General features: G+C 43.3%; 1 long non-coding RNA gene across 3 annotated transcripts in view; it reads left to right on the top strand.

Annotated features, from left to right (window-relative positions):
* The first annotated feature begins 4,782 nt into the window (after positions 1–4,782).
* The window catches only part of LOC138741875 (uncharacterized), a 61,544-nt gene continuing 49,459 nt past the window's right edge, over positions 4,783–16,867 (top strand). For all 3 annotated transcript variants that reach the window (XR_011343836.1, XR_011343835.1, XR_011343837.1), the window contains exons 1-3: positions 4,783–4,980; positions 9,908–10,107; positions 10,872–10,959. This is a non-coding gene — a long non-coding RNA (uncharacterized lncRNA). The remainder of the gene's footprint in view (positions 4,981–9,907; positions 10,108–10,871; positions 10,960–16,867) is intronic.

The following is a 16,867-nucleotide window of genomic DNA, read 5'->3' as shown; positions in this document are numbered from 1 at the left end:
CTATAGAGATTTTCCAGGGTTTCCAATCTCATACCAAACCTCCACAAACTCCTAAAGAAGTAGAGGCGCTGACGTGCTTTCTTCATGATTCCATTATTGTATTGGGTCCAGGAAAGATCCTCTGTGATAGTGACTCCCAAAAACAAATTTGCTCATCCTCTCCACCTCTGATCCCCTAATGATCTCTGCAACAATGGTTGTCTTTTAAGAGCTTGCCACGTGCAAAAGATTTTCCACATTTCTGATTTTACAATGACTACCACAGCCACATAACTAACACATTAGCATTGAGAAGCCTAGGCAGTTCATCAAAGGAAAAGTTTAAATCCCACCATGCCTGCTAGAGAATTTAAATTCAAGTAATTCAATAGATCTGGAAATATAAAGCTTGAGGCAGTAATGGAGACCGTGTAACTACTGGACTGTCATTAATCACCCACCTGGTTCATTACTGTCCTGTAGGGAAGGAAATCTGCTACCATTATCCCGTCTGGGACCTCTACATGAGTCCACAGCTCCAGCAATGTGGTTGATCTTTAAATGCTTGTAAAACAAGCCAGCTGTAGCTGCTCAATCAGTGGAGAATCAGTGATGGACCATAAACGCCAGCTCAGACATCCATGTCTTGTGGACGAGGAGATGAAGAGAATTAGCCGTGTGCTGTCGTGGGATATCCTGAAAGGCATGCAAAAGGCAGCAGAAAGGATTGCTTCACCTTTCCACCTGTTATTCACTTGCTAGACTTCCCCCTTCCTCTGCCTGATGCTAAAGGCCAGCTGCCAGCTTTAAGTAAACTAGAGATGCCCATGGATCAGTCAGTGTCCGCTGCATTGCATCTCACATCAGCGTTTAGCCACGACCAGCAATCTGCTCAAATGAACGGTTTCGCCTTTCTACTGAAATTTCCTTGAAGATCCATCTATTGCTATTGGATAACAAAGCTGTGTCACTTCTGCTCAGTAATTCATTGAATAATAAACTATTGTGTCAGAGAACAAAACTCATTGTTTTGAAAACCATTTGAAACCTTGACTCCAGCATGTATTTTTTTTTGGGAATAGGTGGCTTATTTGATAAGAATTGTTGGGAAGATTGATTCCTGGGATGAAGGAGTTATCCCATTAGCAGAGGGTGCAAGAATAATCTACACACAAAGGTTCTATAGAATGAGAAATTATCTCATTGAAGGAAAATGGGCTCTGTGAAGGATGGACAAGATAGTGAGAAAAAGAATGTAAAGCTAAGGGGATATATGCCAAACACATGGATCGATTGGCACTTGCTTCTCATGCACTAATTGCATATGACAGCAGCTTTTTGGATTACTTCCTGTCCCTGTTTCCATGGAAGCACCAGCCATGAGGAAATTGAACCATATGTTTCCAGGCATGGTCCACCCAAGCATAGCTCTGTTACCTTGGATTGCCATTTCTGCATGTGATAATCTTATCAACATGGGGCATGTTCACCTTTGCCTCAATGACAGAAATCGGATTAGCAATATGCAACCTGGGACGTCTGTGTTTAACTCGGAGTTAAAAGTGCAAACTTTTCAGCATGCTCAAATTGAGGTTTCTGTTGTGGCATTAATGCCTTGACCACACACTCAACGGCCATTATCCCTATAGCTTGCATTTCAGCCCACAGGGAACATGGGCAAAAATCACAGCATTTCTGCAAGTGCAGTGCAGCACAAGAGTTTGCAATCACCGGCCTCTAATTACACTGTGAACTCGTTATGGTGTGTGGATCGATCAAATCAGGTGTGTGTGTGTGTGTGTGTGTGTGTGTGTGTGTGTGTGTGTGTGTGTGTGTGTGTGTGTGTGTGTGTGTGTGTGTGTGTGTGTGCGCGCGTGTGTGCGTGCGTGTGTTTGCTTGCACATGTGAGCATGTGTGCATGCGTATATATTTGTATTTGCACATGTGTGCACGTGTGTCTGTGTGTATGTATGTGCATGTGCTTTAGTTGCCCATTCAGAGCCAGCTCTTCAGCGCTTGACGTCCTGCTTTGCGGAAACTGCCAAAATGTTTGGCCTGGAAGTCAGCCTGAAGAAAACTGAGGTCCTCCATCAGCCAGCTCCCCACCATGACTACCAGCCCCCCCACATCTCCATCGGGCACACAAAAGTCAAAACGGTCAACCAGTTTACCTATTTCGGCTGCACCATTTCATCAGATGCAAGGATCGACAATGAGATAGACAACAGACTCGCCAAGGCAAATAGCGCCTTTGGAAGACTACACAAAAGAGTCTGGAAAAACAACCAACTGAAAAACCTCACAAAGATAAGCGTATACAGAGCCGTTGTCATACCCACACTCCTGTTCGGCTCCGAATCATGGGTCCTCTACTGGCACCACCTACGGCTCCTAGAACGCTTCCACCAGCGCTGTCTCCGCTCCATCCTCAACATCCATTGGAGCGCTCACACCCCTAACGTCGAAGTACTCGAGATGGCAGAGGTCGACAGCATCGAGTCCACGATGCTGAAGATCCAGCTGCGCTGGATGGGTCACGTCTCCAGAATGGAGGACCATCGCCTTCCCAAGATCGTATTATATGGCGAGCTCTCCACTGGCCACCGTGACAGAGGTGCACCAAAGAAAAGGTACAAGGACTGCCTAAAGAAATCTCTTGGTGCCTGCCACATTGACCACCGCCAGTGGGCTGATAACGCCTCAAACCGTGCATCTTGGCGCCTCACAGTTTGGCGGGCAGCAGCCTCCTTTGAAGAAGACCGCAGAGCCCACCTCACTGACAAAAGGCAAAGGAGGAAAAACCCAACACCCAACCCCAACCAACCAATTTTCCCTTGCAACCGCTGCAATTGTGTCTGCCTGTCCCGCATCGGACTGGTCAGCCACAAACGAGCCTGCAGCTGACGTGGACTTTTTACCCCCTCCATAAATCTTCGTCCGCGAAGCCAAGCCAAAGAAGAAGAAGATGTGCATGGGCATGTTTGTGTGTGTACATTTGTGTGTTTGTGTGTGCATGGACATGTGAGCATGTGTGCATGCATGTGTGCATGTGAGTGTATGCATGCACGTGTGTGCTTGTGTGTATGTACATACATGTGTATGTATGTGTATGTGTAATCATGTGTGCATGTGCATGCATGTGTGTTTGTGGGTGTGTGTGTGTGTACATGTATGTTGTGCACATATGCTCTTGCGTTCATGCCCATGTGTGTTCTCCAGATACATTGCACAGCACCATTTTCCCATCTACTTCCCCCTCTCCCATAGCCTACATGTTGTTGCACTGTGGATGCCGGGGCAGTGTACTTCAAGGGTGACTCACTTCCCAGTAATGTTGGCTCTGAGCTCTGCAATCACCTACCAGTGGAAGCCATGCATGTACCATTTTAATGGAAGAATTAATAAAAATCATCCTTGGCTGAATATTGCTGGTGGATTAGAAGAAACACGATGATGAATGGTTAACCGATTATGTTGAAAATCACTCAGCGACTGTGGAAATGCAGTCACACTAATTCGGGTGCAGATGATAATGTTGTGTTCCGGAAACAAAATCGTTCAGGTCATGTAGTTAGTAGTTGTGAGGAAGGTTTAGATGAAAATAACATTGACTAAGTGCAAAGCAATAACTCTTGCTTCCCTTTACAAATCCTGATGTTTACCACGTGGCAGCAAACAAAGACAGATTAATCTGTACCTGGATTGCTTTTTCAGAATCAGAATCAGGATTTATTGTCATAAACAAATCGTGAAATTTGGTGTTTTGCGGCAGGATCATAGAACAAACATTCATATTATAGCCATCTTACGACATTCCTATAAAATATAAAATAAAATACTAACAAAAATAATAATGCATGAAAAGTAAAGCAGTGCTTTTGATTCATTGATTATTTAGGAAGCTGATGGCTGTGGGGAAGAAGCTGTCCTTGTGCCACTAAGTACTCACCTTTAGGCTCCTGTACCTTTTCCCCAATGGTAGCTGAGTGAAAAGGGCATGGCCTGGGAGATGGGGGTCTTTGACGATAGAGGATGCCTTTTTAAAACACTGCCTCATGTAGATGTCCTCAATGGTGTGAAGTCTGGTGCCTGTGATGTCAAGTTAACAACCCTCTGGAGATTATTCTTGTCCTAAGAATTGGCACCTCCATACCAGGCATAATGCAACCAGCCAGACTACTCTCCACGGTACATCTGTAGAAGTTTATGAAACTCTTCGGTCACATACTGAACTGCCTCAGATATCTCACAAACCTTCTTTGTGATTTCATCAATGTGAAGGCTCCAGGACAGATCCTTGGAGATGATTACATTCAGGAATTTGAAGTTCTTGACCCTCTCCACTACTGAGCTCTCGATGAGGGTTGGATTGTGTTTCTCGTGTTCTCTCCTCCTTGAGTTTGCAGATGTTGAGAGCAAGGTTTTTGTAAAACCATTCAACGAGCTGATCCATCTCCCTCCTGTAAGCTTCCTCATTGCCATTTGTGATTCTGCCAACATCTGTGGTGTCATCGGCAAACTTGTAGATAGATTTGGAATTGTGCCTGACCACAAAGTCATGGGTGAATGACGAGTAGAGCAGCGGGCTAAGCACACATCCTTTTAGTGAGAAAATGGCCTTGACAAGTTAATTAAGCAACAGACTGTGAAACCAGTCTATTTGCCTAGTAAATCCTGGCCTCTATGCAAGTGTGGACAATTCTGGATTAAACTACAGGTTCATGAATATGTTAATCTAGTTGTGGGCTAAAATGGTTGCCATAGCAACCTTTCTCCACATCGCCCTTCTGTAGCTGCCCTAAAAATTATGCAGTCCCCTAAGGGAAAACAATTTGTCTACCTGCTGCCTGATAAATTTAAAGCGCACTCCCTCACTCCGCCATTCTGAAAAATAAACCCAAAATCACGTGGTTTGTTATGCTGCTGTGTTTGAAACAGACCACAGAAGACTTTCTCTGATTCACCAGAAAGCCAGAGGGCCTGTTTCCTCAAGTCACCCACGTAAGTTTGTATCCATTCATGAAATGCACAAGGCTGCATTGGCAGTGATTTATCACTTTGAGTTCATCTTTTTCCTCTGAATTGAGCTTCCCTTGTCATTTGGTCATTTGCCCCTTTTGTTCTCTCTTTTAAACCACTAGATGATTTATTATTTGTGTATTTTTAAAATTTAGGGCTCCTTTATAATACATGCTACAGATCCCACACTAGTTTCATCCGGCCCTGCTAATAAGAGCCCATGGAGTCCATAGTAAGGTTGGAAACATTATATTAAATGATGGATCTTTAGCTTCAAAGGTTGGCAGGATACCAAATGGTTGAGGACTAAAAGTTCCCAGTGTTTCTAGAGTAGTTGTAGCCACTAAGAATGAGAAAGTTGATTGAGATAGAGCTGTGATCTCTCAATTTTATATTTTAGTCCTTTTAGATCATCAGCCAAAAGATTGTTTTAACCTTTCAGCCTGTTGATTTTAATGGGGTTGATCATTTAAATAAAATGAATAGTTTTTAATTCTGATAATATTTTTATGCTTAACAAAGGTTTACAGTGGCAATTTTAGTGTTAGGGATGGTTTTGGTGACAGTCGCTGTTTTATTAATGGAAGTGATAGGTTAGTCAGTAATAAAACAGGTTTTATGATGATGGAAACTTCAGGCGGTGCTGATGAGTGATGTACAGTGACTAAAAAGTTACAGCTGATGTAGGCAGTGGTGTCCAGGAAGGGGATCATGCAGAGGTAAATAAGTCAATAGTTTACAGTCATCTCTATAGTAATGTTGATGGTGATAAGTATTTTAGTTTCATCTCGTCTTGGGAATGTTGTAAAGAAGGCTTCATGGAATGTAATGCTTTAAAGAATCCCCAGAGAGATGCACAATAGGCTGCAGACACTGGGATGGTAGTAAACACACCGAAATGCTGGAGGAACTCCACCAGTCTTTTCAGCGTCTATAGAAGACAAAGATACATTGCTGACATTTCAGGCCTAAGCCTTTCTTCAAGGAAAAATCGGAAAAGGCAGAAATAGGATATACCAGAAAGTCTCAGAATTCAAACAATGGGGGAGGAAACCAGACCAACAAAAGGTGTTAATTGGATGTGATAAGGGATCTAGGTAAAATTCATCATATTTGTACGAAAGAAGACAGGGAATGGAGAGACGACGGTGGAAGCAGGAGATAGGGTTTTAACAAAAGCCAGTGAAGTCGATATTCATGCCATCTGGTTTGAGGGCGCCCAAGCAGAAGATGAGATGTTGTTCCTCCAATTTACAGGTGGTCTCAGTCTGGCAGTGCATGAGACTGACATGTCGGTAAGGGAATGAGATGGAGAATTGAAATGGGTGGCCACTGGGAGATCCACGCTATTGCGGCAGAGAGAGCCGAGGTGCTCAACAAAATGATTTCCCAACCTACTTCCAGTCTCTCAGATGTAGAGGAGACCACAGCAGGAGCACGGGATCCAGTAGATGACCCCTGCAAATTCACAAGTGAAAGGTTGCTTCATTTGGAAGGACTGCTTGGGGCCCTGAATGGTGCTGAGGGAGGAGGTGTGGGTGCAAGTGGAGCATCTCCTGCAGTCACAGGGGTAGGTCCCAAGGGGACAATTGATGGTGAGGGAGGAGTGGACAAGGGAGTCACCGAGGGAGTGGTCCCTGCAGAAAGCGGAGAGACGAGGAGAGGGGAATATATGTTTAGTGGAGAGATCATGTATATCCAGAGCGATGTCTATCTGGGATAGCATGGTTGGTGTGGCAGTTAGTGCAATGATGTTACAGCACCAGCGATCCTGAATGAGGTTCGAATCCCGTGCTGTGTGTTATACATTCTCCCCATGTCTGCGTGGGTTTCCTCCGGGAGTTCCGGTTCCCTTCAAGACATCCAGGGGCTTGTAGGTCAAATGAGTGTAATTGGACAGAATGGGTTTGAGGGCTGTTACTGTGCTGGATGTATACATTTAAAAAATATATATAATTTAAATTTTTTTAAATTGAACATGTCATTCAAGCATTATAATTAAGGATAAGAGTTGAAAATGTGGTAAAGAATGAACATCCCATACAATAGCTTGTCACTGTGCCAAGTGCATAGGCAGGGATAGGAATGTACAAAGTACACAAGGTGGTGGTGGCGTTTGGCAGTGGAAATACTGATAGTGTTGAGTCAGCTAACAAGTTCAAGTGTGATACTTATGAGATGCAGTTTGACACCAAGAGTGGTCTGAGTCACCATAAAAGACACGGCAGCCAGTTATTTGTGGCATGAACAGGACGGCCAAAGTTGACCTTAGAGGAAGAGGCAATGTGAATGATGAGGTTTCCGAGAGAGTATACCAAGGAAAGGGATTGAAGTCAGTCTGTTATGGATAGAGGAGGAGTTGAGTAAATTGTTGGCCTTAGATGGGAAATATAGAGGCCCGAGGAATGTTGGTGTATTAACACCAACAACTAATATGCAGGTCTCCGATAAAAGACTGACAGCCATATTTATGAGGAAACAAGGCAATGGAGACTTTGAAATTGTTGTAGAAGGTGTGGACAACAAGACTGAGGGCAGTTGTTATGAGAATACAAGACCATAAAAACCTAAGACATAGCTCATTGAGTCTTCCCCGTCATTTAATCATGAACAGATCCATTTTTTCACTCAGCCCCACTGTCCGGCCTTGTCTCCATAACCTTTTATGCCCTGGATAATCAAGAACCTATCAATCTCTGCCTTAAATACACTCAACAACTTTGCCTCTACACTGCCTGTGGCATCAAATTCCATAGATTTATCAACCTCTGGCTAAAGAAATTCCTCCACATCTCTGCTCTAAGCAGACACCCTTCAATCCTGAAGTTGTGCCCTCTTGTGCTAGACTCTCCCACCATGGAAAACAAACTTTGTACATCTATCTACCTTGTCTATACTTTTCAACATGTTTCAATGAGATCACCCCTCATTCTCCTAAATTGAATGAATACAGACCAAGAGCTGTCAAATGTTCCTTGTATGATAACCCTTTCATTCCCAGAACCATCCTTGTGAACCTCCTCTGAACTCTCTTCAGTGTCAGCACACCCTTTCTTAAATAAGGAGCCCAAAAACTGCTCACAGTACTCTACAGTAAGCATTAATTTGGATGAGGATACAAAGGTTAGTGTCCATAACGATTTTGATCCTAATTTGGTTTGAATGATGTGGTCGAGTTGAGTCAGTTAGGAAGCAATGGTACCAATATTTATGATATTGGCAATATTGATTGGCTTTTTTGGTTACTGAAGCATGGACGATAGTGGTAAAAGAGAATACAATAGCAGGAGATAAGGTATCTCAATTGATGAATGCAAAAGCAGTAGGCAAAATGGAAAATGCAGAGAGGAATAGAGCATATAAGGGTGAATTTAAGACCTTACAGGTTTAAACAATAAATGCTGGTTCTTTTATTTGGTGTCTGCATCCGAGTTAAAAAGTTATCCACTAAAAACTAGAGACATGGCTAACTGCGAGGAGGGTTGAACTACTGTAAATATTCGTGTATAATGTGAAAATTTTTACCCCCTTTTTCCCCTCAGATAAAGGGGGGGGGGGGTCACATTATACACGGGAGTAGAATTAAAATAAAATTTTTCTGAAACTCGCAGGGTGGCCCAGGTGGGCAAGTGGTAGTCGGCAGCGTGACTCGGACAGCAGGGCGGGTGGGTGAGGGGAGGGGGGTTATGAGAGACGACATTGCGAATTGGGTGGGTGAAGAGAGGGGGGTTCGTAAGAGATGGCAATGCGACTCAGGCGGGTGAGGGGAGGGGGGGTCGCATTATACCTGGGGGTAAAATTTTTCCCCCTTTTTCCCCTCAAAAATGGTGGGGGGGGGGGGTCGCATTATACACAGGTCACATTATATGCAAATATTTACGGTAGATTTTAAGGTGAAATAACAGGTTGATGGATAAAGGCTGGTATTTCACATAGAGAAACGTGAAGAGTTGCATTAACTCTCTTCAATGTAAATCTTGTGCTACAATTCTAAAAGGGGAACAAGAACAGGGGGAGCAGGCAGTATCCATGCACCCACGTTGAAAGTAGGTTTAATAGAATGCAGGGTCTTCTGGCTTCTCTATCTTCTGCCCAAAGGTAACAGTGAGGAGAGGTTTTGACCAGGGTGGTGGGCATCCTTTATGAAGTTGGCTGCCTTCTTGAGGCAATGCCTCACAGAGATATCTTCAATGGATGGGAAGTTGAAGTCTGTGATGGATTTGGCTATGTTTGTTGCCTTCTCTAACGTTCTGTCCTCCTAGTCACTCAAATTTCCAAACTAGGGTGAGATGAGACTTGTCAATATATTTTCCACAGAGCACCACTAGAGTTTGAAAGAGTATTTGATGACATGCCAAATCTCCTCAGACTCTTTAGAAAGTAGAGGCATTCATAGCTCCTGGAGAGGCCCTCATAAATGTGGACTCCAGGAACTTGGAAGGTCCTAATCCTCTTCACCTCTGTTCTATTAATGTGGACAGGTCTTTTGGCTTCCCTAAAATCTCAATTAAGCTCCGAGTTGTTGGTGAGGTTAAGAGTAAGATTATTGTTCTGGCATGACTCAACCAGATTCTTGATTGTTTTCCATTACTTGACCAACAATGGTTGTGTTGTCAGTGAATTTATCATTTATGTTGTAGCCAAACATGGCAATGCAGTCATGAGTGTACAAGGAGTCGAGCAGGGGACTAAGCATGTAGCCCTGAGTTGCCCCAGGTGATGGTCAGCAAGGAGATGTGGCCGATCTACACAGATTGGCATCTGGCAATGAGGAAGTCAAGGATCCAGTTGCAGAGGGACGGAGTCCCAGATACCTTAGTTCGGTCTTGAGTTTTGCTGGTATGATGGTGTTGAATACTGAGCTGAAGTCAACGAACATCTGGCTGACATAGGTGTTTCTGTGGTCCAGATAATCTAACACACAGTGGCCAGCAAGATGGCATCTGTCATTGACCTGTTGAAACAATCGGTGAATTGAAGTGGGTCTATGCCCTTCCAGAGAAAGGAGTTGACCTGCTTCATGATCAAAGACAGATGTCCTTTTGAAGAAGGTGGAGACGGCTGACCCTCATAGCAAGAGGTTGACAGTGTCTACCAAATCTCCAGTCAGTAAGTTCACACATACTTATCCATTAAGAAATCAAAATATTTTGTATAGGAGTTGAGATGTTATGGCAAAGTTATATAAGATAATGGTGAAGCCAAATTTGGAGTATTGTATGCTATTTTGATCACCTAATTACAGGAAAGATATCAATAAGGTTGAAAGAATGCAGAGAAGATTTATTAGGATGGTACCCAGACTTCAAGAACTGAGTTACAGGGAAAGGTCAAATGGGTTAGGATTTTAGTCCCTGGGATGAAGAAGAAGGGAAGATTTGATAGAGGATACAAAATTATGAAGGGTATAGGTAGATTAAATGCAAGTAGGCTTTTTCCACTAAGGGTAGGTGATATGCCAACTAGAGGGCACAGGTTAAGGGTGAAAGGAGAAATGTTTAGGGGGAACATTATGGGGAACTTTTTCACACAGGGAGCATTGGGAGTGTGGAATGAGCTGTCAGTTGAACTGGTTAATACGGGCTCAATTTTCACATTTGAAAAATGTTTAGACAGGTACATGAATGGGAGAGGTATGGAGGACTATAGACTGTGTTCAGGTCAGTTTGGCATAAACTAGAAGGGCAGAAAGGCCTTTTATCTGTGCTGTAATATTCTATGGTTCTATGGTCCTAAGAAATATGCTCCTTGTTTATGCTTTCAACACACTTGTTGGTTAAAAATGGACATGGATAAAGAGACTGCAATGATGTGAAAGACTACTGTGGATTAGGAAACGATTACAGGATTCTATCAAATCATTCACTTTTCAGTTCCTTGCCAACTCTAGCGTGAGTGGAGCTCTACTACGGAAGAGGATTTGGCATCTGCGGAGGTCTTGAGTTGGAGACTGCTGAAGAAGTAAGATATTGCTTCTGTAATTGTTTCAAAACAATCCAATAAGCAGCGTTGCCACTTGTGCAACAGTTTCCACACAGGTAGCGTGAGGCAGCAATATTAATTTTGTTAAAGAGAAGCACAAATTGCAGATGCATATTTCACCTTGAATTGTTGCAAGTCATTGGCCAAGCAGCTGACAGCCTACGTGGTGCCTTTTTTGTTACTGCATTCCTTTCTCTCTCAATGCAGTTGCACTTAAAATCTTTGGCTTTGGAAACTGTTGACTCTGACATGTGTTGCCTTGGGCCAACTGAGGGCCCCATTCTATTTTCAAAGTGCAGTGGAACTTCTGGTTTCCACTAGGTGTGATGCCTCTGAGACTCAATAATTGACTAAAGGAAAAATCAACTGCCTTTTCCCAAAGGGAATATCCAGCCTCAGACGATTCCTGTGCATGAGAATGGTTTCATTGTGTCAGTGGAATGGCAGAGGTTGAAGCCTAGCACGTGTGAAAGTTATCATCTGATGTTAAAGCTATCACACCATCCCAAGGTCTTAACCACCTCCTGAGCATTTTCTCTTCATTCCATGTGGCTGGAAACAGGCGCCAACCTGTTCCCTCACACAGAATCGGTCTGCTTGATTTTCATCTCTCCCATACAAGGGCACGGGCTTGAACTGTCGACTGCCTTGGATGCTGGGCAACGTGTAGAGATTCTCCAGCCCTCTTGTGCAGTGCATGAGATGCCAATGTCTGCAGATATCCTGATTACCTCCATTTGGCTGCTCCACTGTGAGTCCCTTCGAGGAATGCCAGCTCCAAAGAGGTTCTCCTCCTCTCTTCGAAGAGGGTTCTGTGAGAGTCTCACTCCCCTCCGTTACCCCACTGCTCCTTGTTAGCCTGTGCTCTTCCCCCTTCCACCTTTGCATTTGAACATCTGTCCGATTTTCCTGACAAAGAGCTCGGCCCCAAAATGTCGACTGCCTAGTACTTTCTATGGATTCTCTGTCACCTGCTGAGTTCTTCCAGCACTTTCTGTACTGCACGAAACCACAGCATCTGCAGATTTTGTGCTTAGAACATTTAAATCTCCTGCCTTTAAAAAAAAATTAGAAAATGCAGAAGCTGGTATGCATCAGCCAGTTCTCAGCTGCAATTTGAGCTAACTTCCTCCAATCACAAGAATTTATTACCTATGCAGTGAAAGCAATTTTATATATGATTAGCAGTAAATGCAATCAATATGCAATGCAATAATATTCACAAGCACAGATTGCATTGTGTGCTGCTCTAAAGCTCTGCTGGTATAATAGGCCTTCCAAGTTTAATTTACTTTTTCTGATAGCATCCCAAGAGACCCCCCTCCAAAAAAAACCCACATGCCTTTATAATGCTTTTGGCATATTACAGTTGAATTGCTCTAACTTTTGCTGAATTTTCAGAGAAACATGAAAGCAAGGGTGAGAACAAAATGAGCAAAATCAGAATTGAGTATAAATGCTTCTGTTAAAGAGCTGTCTCAGCAGATTGTGCAGTAAACAGCAATTTTCCATTTTAATTTGCTGTTCATTCTGTATTACCAACCAATTTGTTTGTGGAAATTGGCATCCTGGAAAACAAATTCACCATGTGGATTATGTCTCAGTAAGGGATGTAAGATTTTCTAATAATCTCAAAAGCACACGATTGGGTCCCAGTGAACTGGGCCAGGATTGGATCCCCGTGGACTGGGCCAGGATTGGGTCCTCGTGGACAGGGCCAGGATTGGGTCCCAATGAAATGGGCCAGGATTGACTGGGCCAGGATTGGGTCCCTGTGGACTGGGCCAGAATTGGGTCTCCGTGGACTGGGCCAGGATTGTTTATCTCAATGGAGCAATGAGAAATCGAGAAGGAAATACAGGAGCATCAAAATCAGGACTGCCAGGTTGGGAAATAGCTTCTTTCCACAGGTTGTGAGACTGATGAAGAGTATCCTGTAACCCTGGGTCTCTTATAAATGAAACCAATAAATTATTCTAAATAATAATTAATAATAAATAATTGTGGGGCACAGTTAGCTGTTACAGTGTCAGTGATTGGGCCCAGGGTTCAGATCCCGCGCTATCTGCAAGGAGTTTGTACTTTCTCCTTGTGTCTCCGTGTGTTTCCCCAGTGGGCTCCAGTTTCCTCCCACTCTTCAAAACCGACTCGGGGTTGTAGATCAATTGGGTATAGTTAGGTGGCACGGGCTCATAGGCAGAAAGGGCCTGTTACCGAACTGTATGCCTAAAATGAAAAAAAAATTTAATTATATTATATTTTTATATACAGTCTGTGATTATTATGTTGTGTAATGTGGTCTGGAGAAATAGTTTTTTTCTGGTTGTATATGTACAGTCAGATAATAATAAACATGAACTTGACCATGCCAAATGTTATCCTGAAAGAACCCAAAAATGGAGGTGTTGTGCTTTCACAATCCCTCCAACCTCTTCTTGTGCCCACCTCAAGGGAAGAATCGAGACTAGGTTTGTAAAACACTGGCAAATTTCTGCAGATGTGTGGTGGAAAGTGTGCTTTCCGGCTGCATCACAGTCTGCTATGGGGATGCCAATGCCCCTGAGCATAGAGCCCTCCAAAAGATAGTGGACATAGCCCAGGATATCATGGGTAAAACCCTCTGCACCACTGAGAACATCTACAGGAAGCCCTGCCATCAGAGAGCAGCAGCAATCATCAAGGATCCACACCACCCACCACATGCTCTGTTCTCACTGTTGCCATCAGGAAAGAGGTCTAGGTACCACAAGACTCGTACTATCAAATTCAGGCACAGCTCTGACCCTGCACATCAGACTCCTCAGCAACAAACTCAATCAGAGGCTCAATCCAAGAATTCTTACTTTGCACATTATTTATTTGTGAATATTTATTTACTGTCCTCTGGTGTTTGCTATTCCTGCCCTTGGAAACAGGTGCCGGCTGTCCACCCTATCTCTGCCTCTCATAATACTGGTTCAAAGAGAAATCTCACTTCACCACTAATTTTTCGGTAACCTATTATCCTCACATTGCATCAACTCCCTTGCCGTGCTGATACCATTGCTCACCTACAGGACAATACACCTGTACAGGTTCTCCCTTTCTTACAATGGCCTGACTTGATTTTTCAAACTTTCCGTTCTTTCCATTTCAAGTTCTGTGCATGTGATATATGGTTCGCCACTCTCTCGTGAGGCTGACTCAACCACACTCGCAGTATCTGTAGCGATCACGCGAATGAGTGCACTGTAAACGACCCATCGTGTCTACGAAATGCCCGTGTGTGTCTCCTGCTTTTGGTGAAAAGAAAAAAAGAGGAAAGCAATTACACTGGAGATGAAACTCAAGGTTCTCAAGTGTCGATGATGCAATGAGTTCTAAGAGGTGTTCTCGAACATCATCAGAAGAGAGTGGAAGGGATGACCCTGTTGCTTTAGCAACTCCACCATCCTCACCATCCAGCGATTAATTTTAGTGCAACGCTTCAGTCATTCTTCATGCCCAGTGTGCTTTCAGCTGTGCATGTTAATGGTTTTTTCAGTGTGGAATAAAGGTATTTAGTATTTAATTATAAAAAATAGTAGGTGTGGTATTCTTTTTCCACTTACGATTTTTTCGGCTTACGATGGGTTAACCAGAATGTAACCCCTTTGTAAGTTGAGGAGCACCTGTAGAGTGGGGAAGTTCACCTCAGAGCTAAAATAGATGTGAAAGAAATGTGAAAGGGGAGACGGCAGGGAAGGGCAATAGTAACAGTGGGGGGGGGGGGGGAGAGGGAAGCCCTGTTGACAAGGAGAAGCATAGGAGATGACTCGAAGGATGGTGAGACTGGCTTATGAGAACTAGGTATTGGAAACAGAATTCAAGAGGATGCTGAGGACAAGGAGGACTATATATCCCTTTACAATCGAGTGCCATTGTTTTACATCACTGTTACCAAGACTGGTAATATTGGATCATAATCACAGACACATTAGTGTCTTAATAACCATTTCTTTCCCTATTTCCTCCAAGCCTGTGGAAAATCAATAACAGTTTAATTCTAAAGAATGGACCTCCTAGCCTGCTCTGCCCATGGATTGAGTTCATGTTCCTATTACCTGTAGCGACCACAGTCCTAACCTAGAACATTGAATTGTTGGAGCACGACTTTAGATTTTCCTTCTGAGGACCAATCTGAGAAAGGGGCGCCGTTAGTCTTAAATGAAAAAGGTGCAATTAGTACAGACTCTTGCAACGAAGTTCAGGTCTCTCCCTTTGCTGAGAGAATTACTTTTACTGCCCTTACCTCTACCCTTCCCTCTTATTAAATAAAACCCTCATTGGTATCCTACCCTTCTGGGAGTTCTCCCCACCTCTTTCTGACCTGATGCGCTCCAGCAATACAACAGAGCAAAAATAACACAGCAGTACAAAGTTTCATCATGGTTAGAGTTTTACAGCAGTGAAAATTTACATTTTAAATGTTTAATTCTAGTTATTGGGAGGCACGGTTAATGTTGGGGCAGAACAGGATAGCGTAGAGGTTAACACAATGATGTCAGTGACCTGGTTTTGATTCGAGCACTGCCTGTAAGGAATTTTTACATTCTTTCCGTGTCTGTATAGGTTTCTTCCAGATGCTCCAGTTTTCTCCCAAAACCTCTGAGTGTTGTAGGTTAATGAGGTACTTTTGGGCATGGGCACCTGGCCCGGAAGGGCCTGCTAACCGTGCTATACATCAAATTAAAAAAAAATTCAGCCCAACGTGCCCATATCAACACCACAATCTAGTCCAGCCCTTACCTAACGGTGGACTCATAAAGAAAGGATGAAAGGTTTGGGAAGGTCATCTATTATCTTAGAAATATTTTCGGTAATTACTTACAGAACTTGAGAGGAAAAGATTGACTGCTTTTTGTGCATTGGATGAGGGGATGAGATTAAGTGGAATGGAAAGACATGTTAAATGAGATGAGGGTGGAGAAAGGAAAGAGATTTGTGTGAGAACTGTAATCACCAGCATTCACTGGCAGAGCTGAACGGGCCTTCTCTTTTTTGAATATTCCAAATTGAGGAAAAAGGGATAATATTATTCAATATGTTATAATGTTATACGTTGTATTATGTATTGCAATATATTGATGTTTCTGTTTTCACTATTCGATTCTGTATTCTATTCTCCTCATGTATTTTCTACTATAATATGTTTAATAAAAAGAGCTGAACGGGACATTTATCCGCTGTAATTCTGCCTTGCTAGGGATTCTACTGTCCTGACCAATACTTCATGTGTTTTATACACAAGGCCCTGTGTGATAGTACAGATTCTATCACCAATGTGTATATGTACATATGTACAGATGGTAGTGTAGGATTGGCTGAGAGTGTAGCCACACCTACTGGCAGGTCTTAAAGGATTGCTCCTAGCCAGACCAGGTCATTCTGGACTGGTCGACCTACTTGTGATATGCTCCAGTCTTTTAGTTAATAAAAGCCGTGGATTGGATCAACAAGTCTTTGTTTCTTTCTACGCACTCTATACCTTGAGCCCAGATAGTATGAGATTATCTCTGCTTTTCTCCCCAACATTCCGTTATAACAGGCCCATATTTGTTCTAAACCTGATATCCAGCTGCAGTTTCTGCTGCATCCGCTGCATTGTCCTTGGTCTCGAGGACAAACTGCACTGTAACTCCACTTTCACCGTGTGTGAAGATGGTGGCTGGAACAAGAATGTTTCATCTGGATTAACTTCATAGCAAAGAGGCCCTGAGAACCTTCAACTAATAGCAGTACAGACAGATCATCTGGAGTTAAACAAGAAAGTCTGCAGATGCTGGGTTTGAGGGCAACACACAAACGTGCTGGAGACACTCAGCAGGTCATGCAGCATCCAGGAGAAGTAAAGGGTAACCAATGTTTC

The sequence above is a fragment of the Narcine bancroftii genome, chromosome 8, assembly GCF_036971445.1.
Source record: "Narcine bancroftii isolate sNarBan1 chromosome 8, sNarBan1.hap1, whole genome shotgun sequence".
NCBI lineage: Eukaryota > Metazoa > Chordata > Chondrichthyes > Torpediniformes > Narcinidae > Narcine > Narcine bancroftii.
This window is presented reverse-complemented; position numbering and strand designations above follow the sequence as displayed.